Here is a 13,859-nt window from a genome sequence, read left to right on the forward strand (position 1 = left end):
GCTACATAGAAATTTTGTTCCGAGTAGCTGAATCTAGAACACCACCACCAGCTTCACCCACGCACTTAATAATCGCCAACAGAACCTAAACACCTAACCTATACCTAACTATACATAGAATTTTGATGAATAATACTATTAATTTATACATTAGAACAAACCTATTTTTAATACACAGTATGTTAAAAATTGATGAATGCGTCTGGGGAGGACGGCCGCTACTTTAAACAGCCTAGTGTGAGGACGGGTGCACAGGGCCCTGTTAACCACGTTGCTCCTGTGATAGCTAAATGAATTTTGTGGTTCAATCCCTGAGCCCATTATGTGCCTCTGTAACCCTTTCCACTACCGCCCACAGGATGGGTATGGGGTGCATAATAAATGAACTAACCAACAACAACAACAAATGAGCCGGGGAAAGACTGATTCTGTAATGTTGAAAGAGAAACACAGTGGGAATGGGAAAATTATTTAATATGAATTAAATATAAATTTAGAAGAATTTATTAAATGTTTCAATGATATAGCAGAGACAAAAGTCGGCGTGAATTCACATGATTGTTAAACAATCAATTACTTGGTGACATATAAGGAATTTGAAGTCTGAGTTAATTACAAAGTATCAGGCTGTAAAAGGTTGTACAATGTTCTTAGCGCATAATGTGCAATTAACCTCTCACTCAAGAAGTAACTAGGCACCATCCTAGCGTGCCGAACCGAAGAACTTGCCTAGTCAGATCAAGCAAGATAAATATACTAAGGGTGGAAGACTGGATACAATCTAGCTAAGTAAATTAAGTGTGAGTGTGCTTTCCCTTCTCATACGCTAAGCATGAGGAATAAAACAGTTAACAAGGCGCACCCTGGGCGCTGTGTGCTGTATCTTAGTACTGAAGTCTCATGTCAGACTTGAGAAGTGAAGTGAGAGTGTGTCTATGTATAAGTCAAGGAACCTTCCCTCCTTTTTATTATTTATGTTGACATTGGTTATCTGAAAGTTTATTTGGTTGGTTGATATCCATGAGAGGAGTTTTTAAATTCGTTATTTATATTATTAATTAACGGGTGTGGGTTGGAGTTTGAAAAGATGAAGGTAGTATCGTCAGCAAATAGTAAAGAGAGAGAGAGAGGAAGGTAAACGAGAAACAGAGTTCCCCCCAGAGGTAACAGTCCCCAGTCTCTACAGTTATGTATTTACGAAGTTGCCATAAAAAATAAAGCACCAATTTCAATTAAACTTTGTGCATTCACGGGGTCATAACAGCGACCGAGTGATTAACTTGGATTACATTCAGGCCAAGGTCAGCCCACTCTCACAACGACGGGCATTGTGTCGGTGCAGCTCGGATCTGGTTGTCAGCGCGGCTTTGGTTGTATCAGTACAGCTTTGGTTGAATTAGGGTAGTTCTGGTTGTCAGCCCTTCTCTGGTTACGTCTGTCCAGTTCTGGTTGTATCAGCGCAGCTCTGCTTGTATCAGTACAGCTCTAGTTGCGTCAGAGGAGCTCCGGTTGCGTCCCCAGTTGTAACAGCAAGTTGAGTGTGAGGTTTGTGTATGATTAGTTGTTGTTGTTATAGATTCAGCTACTCGGAACAAGTTCCAAGTAGCAAGGGCTATGGTGAGCCCATAACTTACCTGGCACAGGAGCGGGGCAAGTAGCACGGGCTATGGTGAGCCCGCAGCGAACTTACCTGGCACAGGAGCGGTGCCTGGTATGATTAGTTTCGTAGCGGGTTATGTGGTCATCATGGTGTCAAGTGGTATTATCCGGCAGGGTGGTAGGGTGTGCTACACGTCTCACCTTCCCACATCTCGCGCAGTATACTAGGAATTAATCTTAACATGAGTATAACATAATGAGTTATAACATAACAAATGAGTAGCCGTTCTTTGAATCCACCTGGCTGGAACCACTAGCTCCTCTGCGTATGTGTTCCACTAGTTCCTGAGTTTACCTGAGTTTACCTGAGAGCCACTAACACTAGTGGCCTCGACGAGGAAAGGAAGTCGGCGGCTTGTCGAAGGTCCCTCCATTTGCCTTGATATTTTCCAGCTATATTTTAAGTTAATAGAGTTTTGGCATTTACGGCTTCGGCGGGTAGGTGGTTCCATGGGTGGAACCATGGAAAAAAAACCCGTGGGTGAAAAAGCATCTCCTGTTCTCAGTCCTACATTGTGGCTTGTTGAACTTGAACCCGTTGCTCCTTGTTTGTGTAACATCTGACCTTTTGAAGAAATGTTCCGGATCAACATCCTCCAAATTGTTCAGTATTTTAAAAGTTTCAATGAGATCCGCTCTGTCATGCCTGGTTTGTAGTGTTGTTAGTCCTGTGGCCCTCAACCGTTCCTGATACGTGAGTTGACTTAATTCTGGAATGATTTTTGTTGCCCGGTGTTGCACTTTCTCCAGAGCAGCCATGTCCTTCTGAAGATGATTCAACTGATACAATGTTATTCTCGTTACTACACAGAATCTTTAGTCCCATAGTAAGACTGATTTCAAATATTCGGTCTTGAATGCTAGGAATACCTAGGTCATTCGCATATTAAGAACCATGACAGCTTATTGGACAGCCAAGTATAATTCTGAGGGATTCATTTTGCATTTTTGTCAAATCTGTCAATCCCTTTGTTATGATATAGGACTGAGGCTAGTGCATGATAGTCTTTCAAAGACCTTATGAATGTTAAGTTCGTAATTGTTTAACTATTCTTGTATTTACTCAGTATTGGAGGTATACCTTGCTCCAGTTCTGAGAGCCGGGAGCCTCTCCTTGTATCTCCTTGATGTCAAGGTTCAAGGATGTCTCCTTGAACCTTTGAGAGCCATCACGTGTTCATGGTCGTTCTGTGAGCATAATTTCACTACTTTTATTGTCGCTATTAACTCGTTGATATTTGGTATTATTATTCCATTTCTCTCATCCCTCCCGTTCTTGATACTTTTCAGTTTCATCTTCCGGTCCATCCAGTAATTCAAGACACTTTCTATTCGCTTATTTTCTCTCTCTCATATCATTTTCCCGGCATTCTTTTCCCCCCTGTGGCTCTCAGGCGTCGCTCCCGCCAACAAAGGCGACTAAAAGCTTGTGGTGTGGACCTGACTATGGCGCTCGTAAGTGGACTCCCTTTTCTATACCAAAGCCGCCTTTGTGGCTTGCCCTTAACCTGGGATGGCTTTACTCCGCGGAGGGTGTGAGGATCCCGGCTACACTCTCACTTGCCACATCTATATACGTTTTCTTGTGAAGGCTACGAAATGTGTGTCCGGCCTGAACTGCATTTTGTTGTTCTTCGTGAGCGCTTGACCTGTAGGAACACATTTAGGAGTTTGAGTGTGTGTGTGTGTGTGTGTGTGTGTGTGTGTGTGTGTGTGTGTGTGTGTGTGTGTGTGTGTGTGTGTGTATTCACCTGTTTGTGAAGGCTTGCGGGGGTTGAGCTCTGCTCTTTCGGCCCGCCTCTCAATTGTCAATCAACTGTTACTAACTATTTTTTTCCACACACACACACACACACACACCCAGGAAGCAGCCCGTGACAGCTGACTATCTCCCAGGTACCTATTTACTGCTAGGTAACAGGAGCATCAGGGTGAAAGGAACTCTGCCCATTGTTTCTCGCCGGCGCCAGGAATCGAACCCCGGGCCACAGGATCGCGTGCCCAGCGTGCTGTCCACTTAGCCACCGGCCGTAAACATACCGGTGTGTGTGTACTCACCTAGTTGTGTTTGCGGGGGTTGAGCTCTGGCTCTTTGGTTCCGCCTCTCAACCGTCAATCAACAGGTGTACAGGTTCCTGAGCCTATTGGGCTCTATCATATCTACACTTGAAACTGTGTATGGAGTCAGCCTCCACCACATCACTTCCTAATGCATTCCATTTGTCAACAACTCTGACACTAAAAAAGTTCTTTTTAATATCTCTGTGGCTCATTTGGGCACTCAGTTTCCACCTGTGTCCCCTAGTGCGTGTGCCCCTCGTGTTAAATAGCCTTTCTTTATCTACCCTATCAAATCCCTTCAGAATCTTGAATGTGGTGATCATGTTCCCCCCTAACTCTTCTTTCTTCCAGCGAAGTGAGGTTTAATTCCCGTAGTCTCTCCTCGTAGCTCATACCTCTCAGCTCGGGTACTAGTCTGGTGGCAAACCTTTGAACCTTTTCTAGATTAGTCTTATCCTTGACTAGATATGGACTCCATGCTGGGGCTGCATACTCCAGGATTGGCCTGACATATGTGGTATACAAAGTTCTGAATGATTCTTTATACAAGTTTCTGAATGCCGTTCGTATGTTGGCCAGCCTGGCATATGCCGCTGATGTTATCCTCTTGATATGGGCTGTGTGTGTGTGTGTGTGTGTGTGTGTGTGTGTGTGTGTGTGTGTGTGTGTGTGTGTGTGTGTGTGTGTGTGTTTGTGTGTGTGTGTGTGTGTGTGTTTACTAGTTGTGTTTTTGCGGGGGTTGAGCTTTGCTCTTTCGGCCCGCCTCTCAACTGTCAATCAACTGTTTACTAACTACTTTTTTTTTTTTTTCCCCACACCACACACACACACACACACCCCAGGAAGCAGCCCGTGACAGCTGACTAACTCCCAGGTACCTATTTACTGCTAGGTAACAGGGGCACTTAGGGTGAAAGAAACTTTGCCCATTTGTTTCTGCCTCGTGCGGGAATCGAACCCGCGCCACAGAATTACGAGTCCTGCGCGCTATCCACCAGGCTACGAGGCCCCCTATGTGTGTGTGTGTGTGTGTGTGTGTGTGTGTGTGTGTGTGTGTGTGTGTGTGTGTGTGTGTGTTTCCGTTTACCTGACCATAACAACAGATCTGACGAAAAGAAACCATTTAGACAGCAAAATTTAATTTTTTTTATTACTTATCTAGAATTCAATAAAGGTAAAGTCAGCACACTAAGAGCTCTCTTATTTGTTCACAATAATGAAATACACGATCATATATGATCACGTTACACAATGAAGGAAAGAATGAAATACATCCCAGTTAGCAAATATGAAACTCGAACGAAAACGATTAATGCAAGATATTTTCCCATTAATTAAACTCTTTCAGGCAGGGTCGGGTTGTATGTTAACAAATGTAAACAATGGGAGAAGTGTGTGTTGTTGGTAGGGCGGGAGGAACGTGTTGTGAAGGGCCAGTGAGCCGTATATCCCTGCACTGGAGTGGTCCGCCCGCGCCTAACCTCTACACCAGTCACAGTTATGGAGGCAGGTCGCAGGCTCCAACATTTTCTTTCTCTGTAAACTACAATGTTTGTAGAATTGTAGTTAATGTGTGTGTATATATATATATATATATATATATATATATATATATATATATATATATATATATATATATATATATATATATATATATTATATATATATTATATATATATATATATAATATTTTTTTCTCAAAGAATTCTGTATTCAATATGAAAATTTGTATACAAATCAAACCGCCTGAAAATTTATTTCACAGGAAAAATTTAAAAGGAACTGCTGTTTTTTTTTAGCAAGAACATATCCTCTTTTTTATTTTAAATTATTTGATATAAAGTAAACATTTTGTATCAATATTTAATTGATAACAAATATTCTATATTATCGCCTTCACTTAAGAAGGAAGTTGAAATATTAACTCTCCAAAGGTAATTTTATAATATTATGGCCTGACGCGTGTCGGCTAAGGACGCGTTTAACTGAAGCACCCTTCAGCATCTGCGGAGGCAGAGGATGCATAGCGGAAGGGTATACACTATGTAAGGCCCAACCCACACACTGTTCATCAGGAGCTACAACTTCGAAACTCTACAGATTGTTCTCCAGAAGAGAGTTGTATCTAAATTCCCATTTGTTGTCAGTGCGTCAGTCAGATGAGTGTCATGACGATATCTGTTGTTGTTAGGGTGATGTTGATGTTAGGATATCTGTCGTTATCATGGTTGTTAGGGTGATGAGAATCATGACGATATCTGGTTGGAGCATTATGTATCTGGCGGGAGCATTATGTATCTGGCGGGAGCATTATGTATCTGGCGGGAGCATCATGCACTAGACCAAAGTATCGACTCCACAGGCACGAAGCTCCCTGACGAAAGTGAAGCCACCGCTCAAATTAATTTTGTATGCAAATTTAAGTACATGTCGGTGAGGGAATTTAGGAAGGATATTTATGGTCCCTTCATTCTCCTCCTGGTATATATTAATTCGAGGTTAGTGACAGCTGTATTGAGGGCGCATGCTGGCCAACACGGGTAGCCTCATGCGAGCCAGGACGAGTAGCCTCGTGTGGAGCTCGTCCCTGAGTTACATGGGATATGGGATAGGAAGAACGACTGAAGGAACTGAACCTGACGACGCAAGAAAAAAGGAGGGAGCAGCGAGATATGATAGCAGCGTATAAAAAACTTAGAGGGATTAACAAAGTGGAAATAGACGAAATGGTCACACGGAATACCAACTGAACTTTTCTAAAAGTCTTCTTTTAGCGTGAGAGTAGTGGGAAAATGGAATGAACGGAAGGAGCACTTTGTGGAAGCAAACACTCTTCATAGCTTTTAAACTTGGAATGATAGCGAAGGGCAGGAGTCATTGCTTTAAACAACCGAAAGCTAGAAAGGCGGGATCCAAGAGTCAATGCTCGATCCTACAGGCGCAAATAGGTGAGTACACACACACACACACACTGTACTATACTATAGTACAGTCTGTACTATACTATAGTACAGTCTGTACTATACTATAGTACAGTCTGTACTATACTATAGTACAGTCTGTACTATACTATAGTACAGTCTGTACTATATTTTATACTATAGTACAGTGTACTATTTTTTTTTGGGGGGGGGGGGGGGGCTGGCTGGCTGAGTGGACAGCGCTCTAGACTCGTGGACCTAGGAACCGGGGTTCGATCCCGGCAGCCGGCGGAAAAACAAATGGGCAGAGTTTCCTTCACCCTGATGCACCTGTTACCTAGCAGTACATAGGTATCTGGGAGTTAGACAGCTGCTGCGGGCTGCTTCGTGTGTGTGTGTGAAAAAAATAGTAGTTAGTAACAGTTGATTGATTGACAGTTGAGAGGCGGGCCGAAAGAGCAGAGCTCAACCCCCGCAAGCACAACTAGGTGAATACACCCATCAGTTCCTTGCAACCGAGTGGACAGCGCTCTGGAATCGTAGTCTTACTATTACTGTCTTCTGGGTTCGATTCCCGATCGAGGCAGAATCAAATGGGCAGAGTTTCTTTCACCTGATAAACCTGTTCACCTAGCAGTAAATAGGTATCTATGAGTTAGACAGCTGCTACGGGCTGTATTTTTGGGATATGTGTATGTGTGAGAAAAAAATATATAGTAGATATGATAGAAAAAAATATGTCGGGAGTCAGCATATTAGGCAACCGAAGTCTAGAAAGGCGGGGTCCAAGAGCTACCAACTCGATTAACAGCAGCCACAAATAGTAAATACACACGAAATGTATTCTCGAACTTCTGGCCGGTGTGGAGAGATTTTATGTAAATCAGTAATTAAGTTGTAAGTAGCCATTAGGTTATATCAGTTAATTTGTACTTAGTAAAGTGTGTTAAATGGAAATTAGGTGTTCGGTAGAGACAGTTTGTTCGACTTGTGGATATTCCCAAAGTCGGGGGCGGTTTGGCGGTATTTTCAATTGCGTCTGGCTGGTGATGTTTCATTTTTTGTTTTTTATTATTATATTCTACCACAGACGTGATCACATATTTACAATGCTAACTAGAATATATACATATTCTTCTGTCCTCCATGGACAGGGTTAGAGATCTGTTAAACATATAGTTCAGTGTTGACCAGACCACACACTAGAAGGTGAAGGGACGACGACGTTTCGGTCCGTCCTGGACCATTCTTAAAATCGACTTGAGAATGGTCCAGGACGGACCGAAACGTCGTCGTCCCTCACAATCGACTTGAGAATGGTCCAGGACGGACCGAAACGTCGTCGTCCCTTCACCTTCTAGTGTGTGGTCTGGTCAACATACTTTAGCCACGTTATTGTGACTCATCGCCTGCATATAGTTCAGTGATTTATTGAACAATCAACCACAAAGTGATTGTAGTGTTTTTAGAATGCTAATCTAACCTACATACATAAATACACAGATTTACGTCTGTCCAACATGAACAGTGTTCGAGGTGTCTTTTTATATAGTGTCATTAATGTGCATTTACAAAGGTGAAATGCAATTCTGACCAGGTTCCACATATCCTGTATACACACACACACACACACACACACACACACACACACACACACACACACACACACACACACACACACACACACACACACACACACACACACACACATATATATATATATATATATATATATATATATATATATATATATATATATATATATATATATATGCAATTGACGATCACAAAACACTGATCATTTTATGCGGAAAATCCACAGAGAAATATGAAATGAGGTGAACGTTTCGGCTTGTTAAAGCCTTTGTCAACACCAGACTGACCAGTCTGGTGTTGACAAAGGCTTTAACAAGCCGAAACGTTCACCTCATTTCATATTTCTCTGTGGATTTTCCGCATATATATATATATATATATATATATATATATATATATATATATATATATATATATATATATATATATATATATATATATATATATATATATGTCTCTCCTACTTTGATAGGGTAAGATAGCTGCTACAGAAACTAGTATGGTGATTAAGATGCTTCTACAAGCTCAGGGTACAGTTTCCTACCTATCTGCCTAGTTACATCACTGATGCATTACATAGTCAGTCTTGGGTACAAGTCCAATACATCATCAACTGTTCCAGTATTCACCCACATCAACTATGAACTCTTTAATACAATATGCAAAAATAATATTTTTGCTGTTTTGTATTAATTAAATATCCATTAAAATAATTTAGTTACTCATTAAAGAGATTACGTAGGTGACAAATTCACTCTAGAAAACGAGATTATATTGCCACGTCGCTGAAATTAATTTCACACCCAAATAATAATATGAATTTAATACTAAACCCAACAGTCTCATGACTGAAACTAATAACATTACACTTTCCTAAATTAAACTGAATTATCAGTTATTAAATGAATTAGAATAAACTCCTCCTTCCAATTATTAATAAAAAACGTATTAGAGACACCATTGCACATCAAGCCTTCCTAGCTAGCATATATTTTTTGTATAAAATTTTGTATATTTTTGTTTGTAACACACGAAGCGCACGGAGGGTATTTGAATTAGTAAATACTTAAGTTAACGGACGACTTCAACCACGACAACAAAAGGGAAGTGCTTAATTATCTGTTCTTAATTGGTCACTGCTAAGATCAGTTTAGGTTCAGATGTGGCGTGACTCCCAGCCCTACGGGACGAATTTTACTCGTAACTCGAGTAAACTGAGTTATTGAGCATACCATTATAATAGTGTAAATTGCACATAGCTACAGTGTAATATTTCGACAGGCTGGAGTCGGGACTATACGCTGTTAGTGAAGAATTGGCCTTCATGTTAAGGCGGCGTCCCTAGAGAGAGACGACGCTGCCAATACCCAGCAGGGCCCAGTTATGTTCAGTACTATACCTGTTTCTTGATGATTGTCGAGGCCTGCTAGTCAGATAAGATGGCTACACTTTAGTCATACTAACAATTTCTATTAAATTTAACCCACTTATCGTTTAATTATGGTTTAATGAAATCAGTTATATGTTAACCGTTTAACTACGGCATTAACCAAATTTAATAACTATATCCCTCCAAAGTGTGTGAAATAGACGTTTATCGGTGGAATAAACATTAAAATCATAATCTACTTTTAAATAAATAAATAAAATATAATTTAATGGACAATAAATAATACATTAATAAAATAAATCAATACCCACCGGTATTTCCCCACGCTTGATGAAAAGTAACATAACCCGTTCAAACGTGCTGAAAAAGTTGCATAACCCGTTCAAATATGACGGAAGAGGGACAGAACCCGTTCAAACGTGCTGAAAAAGTTGCATAACCCGTTCAAATGTGACGGAAAAGGGACACAACCCGTTCAAACGTGCTGAAAAAGTTGCATAACCCGTTCAAATGTGACGGAAAAGGGACACAACCCGTTCAAACGTGCTGAAAAAGTTGCATAACCCGTTCAAATGTGACGGAAAAGGGACAGAACCCGTTCAAACGTGCTGAAAAAGTTGCATAACCCGTTCAAATGTGACGGAAAAGGGACAGAACCCGTTCAAACGTGCTGAAAAAGTTGCATAACCCGTTCAAATGTGACGGAAAAGGGACAGAACCCGTTCAAACGTGCTGAAAAAGTTGCATAACCCGTTCAAATGTGACGGAAAAGGGACAGAACCCGTTCAAACGTGCTGAAAAAGTTGCATAACCCGTTCAAATGTGACGGAAGAGGGACAGAACCCGGTCAGACTTGTTGAAAAAAGTACCATAACCCCTTTCAAATAATATGAAAAAGGCACAGAAACCGGTCAGACATGACTACAAAGTTGAAATAATACGAAGGACAAAAACCGTTCACACTTTACGAAAACGTAATATATAACCCGTTCAAATATGACGAAAAAGGCGCCTAACCTAACGCTCAAGAGTCATATTTATGATAGGCATCGTATTTTGAAAACTGCAGGCCAATTTGGGCAAAATATGACCGATCGCCGATTTCACTTAACGCATATTTTCGGTATATAAAGTAGTAATTTAAAACTCCAAATATGTGCAATCACCCTGAATTTCGCTCAAAAATAATGCTCAAGTCATATTTCCGAGACATCGTATTTTGAAAACTGCAGGTCAATTTGGGCAAAATATGACCAATCGCAGTTTTCACTAATTTGCATACACTCAAATCCACCAACAAGAAAAATCCAATTCCGCTAGGCTGACTCCATACACAGTTTCAAGTGTAGATATGATAAGAGCCCAATAGGCCCAGGAACCTGTACACCTGTTGATTGACGGTTGAGAGGCGGGACCAAAGAGCCAGAGCTCAACCCCCGCAAGCACAATTAGGTGAGTACACAGTATCACCAGGATGGTGAGACACCAACCCGTTCTCGCAAATTTAATAAGTCAATATTGAGTTATTAAATATGTGCATAGGTGACATACTTAACATAATAGATACCCTTAAAAAGATTCATAGAAAACACCGACCTTACCTAACCTACTTAGTATGTTAAGATAAGCATCTTATTGCTTCGTAATTACAATTATTACCTAACCTATAATAGGTATAGGTTAAATAATAATTGTAATTACGAAGCAATAAGATGCTTATCTTAAGATACTAACAAGGTTAGGTAAGGTCGGTGTTTTCTATGAATCTTTTTAAGGGTATTTTGTTTAGTATATCACCTATGCACGTAGTTAATAAGTCAATATTGACTTTACGAATTTGCGAGAACGGGTTGGAGACACAGACTCGCTCCTGTGCCAGGTAAGTCCACAACGGGCTCACCATAGCCTGTGCTAATTGGAACTTTTTGTTCCAAGTCGCATTTTTGTTCTCTCTTTTTTGTACTTCAAAGTACATCACATTTTTATGTTCACAGTTTATTATTTACTAATTTATTAAACTGTTAGTTTAGTAACGTCATGTTAAGGAATATACATACGGAATATATTTGTAATATCTTAAACCCAATACAAGTATTTGTTTTCCTCTAATTTGCAGTCAATCAGCCCGTTGGCAGTTTGCGGTAAATACAGGAACCTCAGCCTTTCCTAGTCTGAAGTTGTGGGAGAGTTGGCTGGTGTCCCCAGGCGCACACCTTCACCAATTACTCGGCTGGGCCACCACCGGCCCCAACACCACTGGCCTTAACACCACTGGTCTAAACACCACCACTGGCCTAAACACCACCACTGGCCTAAACCACCACTGGCCTAAAAACCACTACTGGCCTAAACACCACCACCACCGGCCCCAACACCACCACCACCGGCCCCAACACCACCACCACCGGCCCCAACACCACCACCACCGGCTCCAACACCACCACCACCGGCCCCCCTAGGTCATGGGGGGGGCCATACCAACACATCATTCAAAACTGTTTACACCAAATCTTCATCTGTCTACCTTTTTTATCAATGTCAATCTTTTCAGTAACTATTATACAGAACTATATAATTAAACTATAATTATAATATAAATATAACTATAATTATAATATATGATTATAAACACAATATGAAATAAATGATAGAGGTATTGTAAACTGGGATGAGAATGAGTGCACCAACAGTAGGCTTCAATTGTTGTTGTTGTTTAAAGATTCGCTACTTGGAACAAAAAGTTCCAAGTAGCACGGGCTATGATGAGCCCGTAGTGGACGGCTAACGCTAACTGGTCAGTAACGATGATCACACTACGATAATGACAAGTGTGTGTGTGACATCGCCCCTCCACCATCCTCTAACGTCCGCCGGCCTCTTTGTCTGGCCACATATTTATGCTGGAGGTAAATTTGGGCCTCTCGTAAAATACGAAATTGAAAGTGAATGCAAATACTGAGGCGGCTGTGTGTGAGCAAGATAAATTTACCGTGGGTGTTATTTTTTTGGGACTCCAAGGGAGTGTCAACATTGTGGGAGGTCACCTGCGTCTGGTAACACTGTGGGAAAGGTCACTAGAATAGGGTGAATATGAGTACTCAGGAACGCTATAGAGATGATTTAAGTAAATGATTACAAAGTTGGAAATACAGCAAATTGTTAACTGCTTGTAGGGTTATATCAGCAAAACATTAGCCGTTTTGTAAAATTTATTTAAAAAGTTATTAATAGTATTACTAATCTTAGTAATACTATTACTTAATAATATAGTAATACTATATTATTAGTAATAATAATATGCCGACGAGGAGTCACAATATCGTAGCTGAAATAAGTTGACCAAACCACACACTAGAAAGTGAAGGGACGACGACGTTTCTGTCCGTTGATAATAATAATATATCTAATATTATCCTTCGATTTTTATCTTGCTCGTGTTAAATCCCACATACCTTCTACAGTTAGTTTTGGTCGCCTTACCACGAAAATGATTTAAATTCTCGTGAACTATACAAATGAACTTTATATAAATCCCGGGCATTTGGAACATACTTGATAAGATCGACAACAAATACCATTTGCATTGTTTAGAAAGATGTAGAGTTAGGACTATTAATAAAGAGTACACAGAAATAAAGAGCTTAATAAAAAAACATATGAATAAGTTGTTTACATAGCAACTAAAGATAGAATTCTAAACAAAAGATTTGAACTGCATAAGTTTAGATTTTGAAAATAAATGGTCAAACACCGGCTGGACAATACGGTTTCAAACGAACGATGACACTGCTGGCCAGGTTACAGTGTCCAGCAGGCGTATACAGTACTTGGATAGGGACATGCACAAGCAAGACGAGGAGAGACGGCCAGGCCGGGACATGGCCCCTGTCGGTCGGGACATGTTCTACCCGTCCTCATTGTGGAGTGGGAGTTTGGGTCGGGCCGGGACATGTTTTACCCGTCCTCATTGTGGAGTGGGAGTTTGGGTCGGGCCGGGACATGTTTTACCCGTCCTCATTGTGGAGTGGGAGTTTGGGTCGGGCCGGGACATGTTTTACCCGTCCTCATTGTGGAGTGGGAGTTTGGGTCGGGCCGGGACAATCGTTAGCTGGCCAGATGAGCCGTGAAGACAAGAGGCGGCGGCGCCAACAATAGACAATCGCACAATAACAAAGGTTTCATTAACAATGGCGCTTTCTCTCAGCTCCTACTTAAGTACGCGGCCATAAGGC

This window comes from Procambarus clarkii, chromosome 53 (assembly GCF_040958095.1).
Source record: "Procambarus clarkii isolate CNS0578487 chromosome 53, FALCON_Pclarkii_2.0, whole genome shotgun sequence".
In the NCBI taxonomy this organism is placed as follows: domain Eukaryota; kingdom Metazoa; phylum Arthropoda; class Malacostraca; order Decapoda; family Cambaridae; genus Procambarus; species Procambarus clarkii.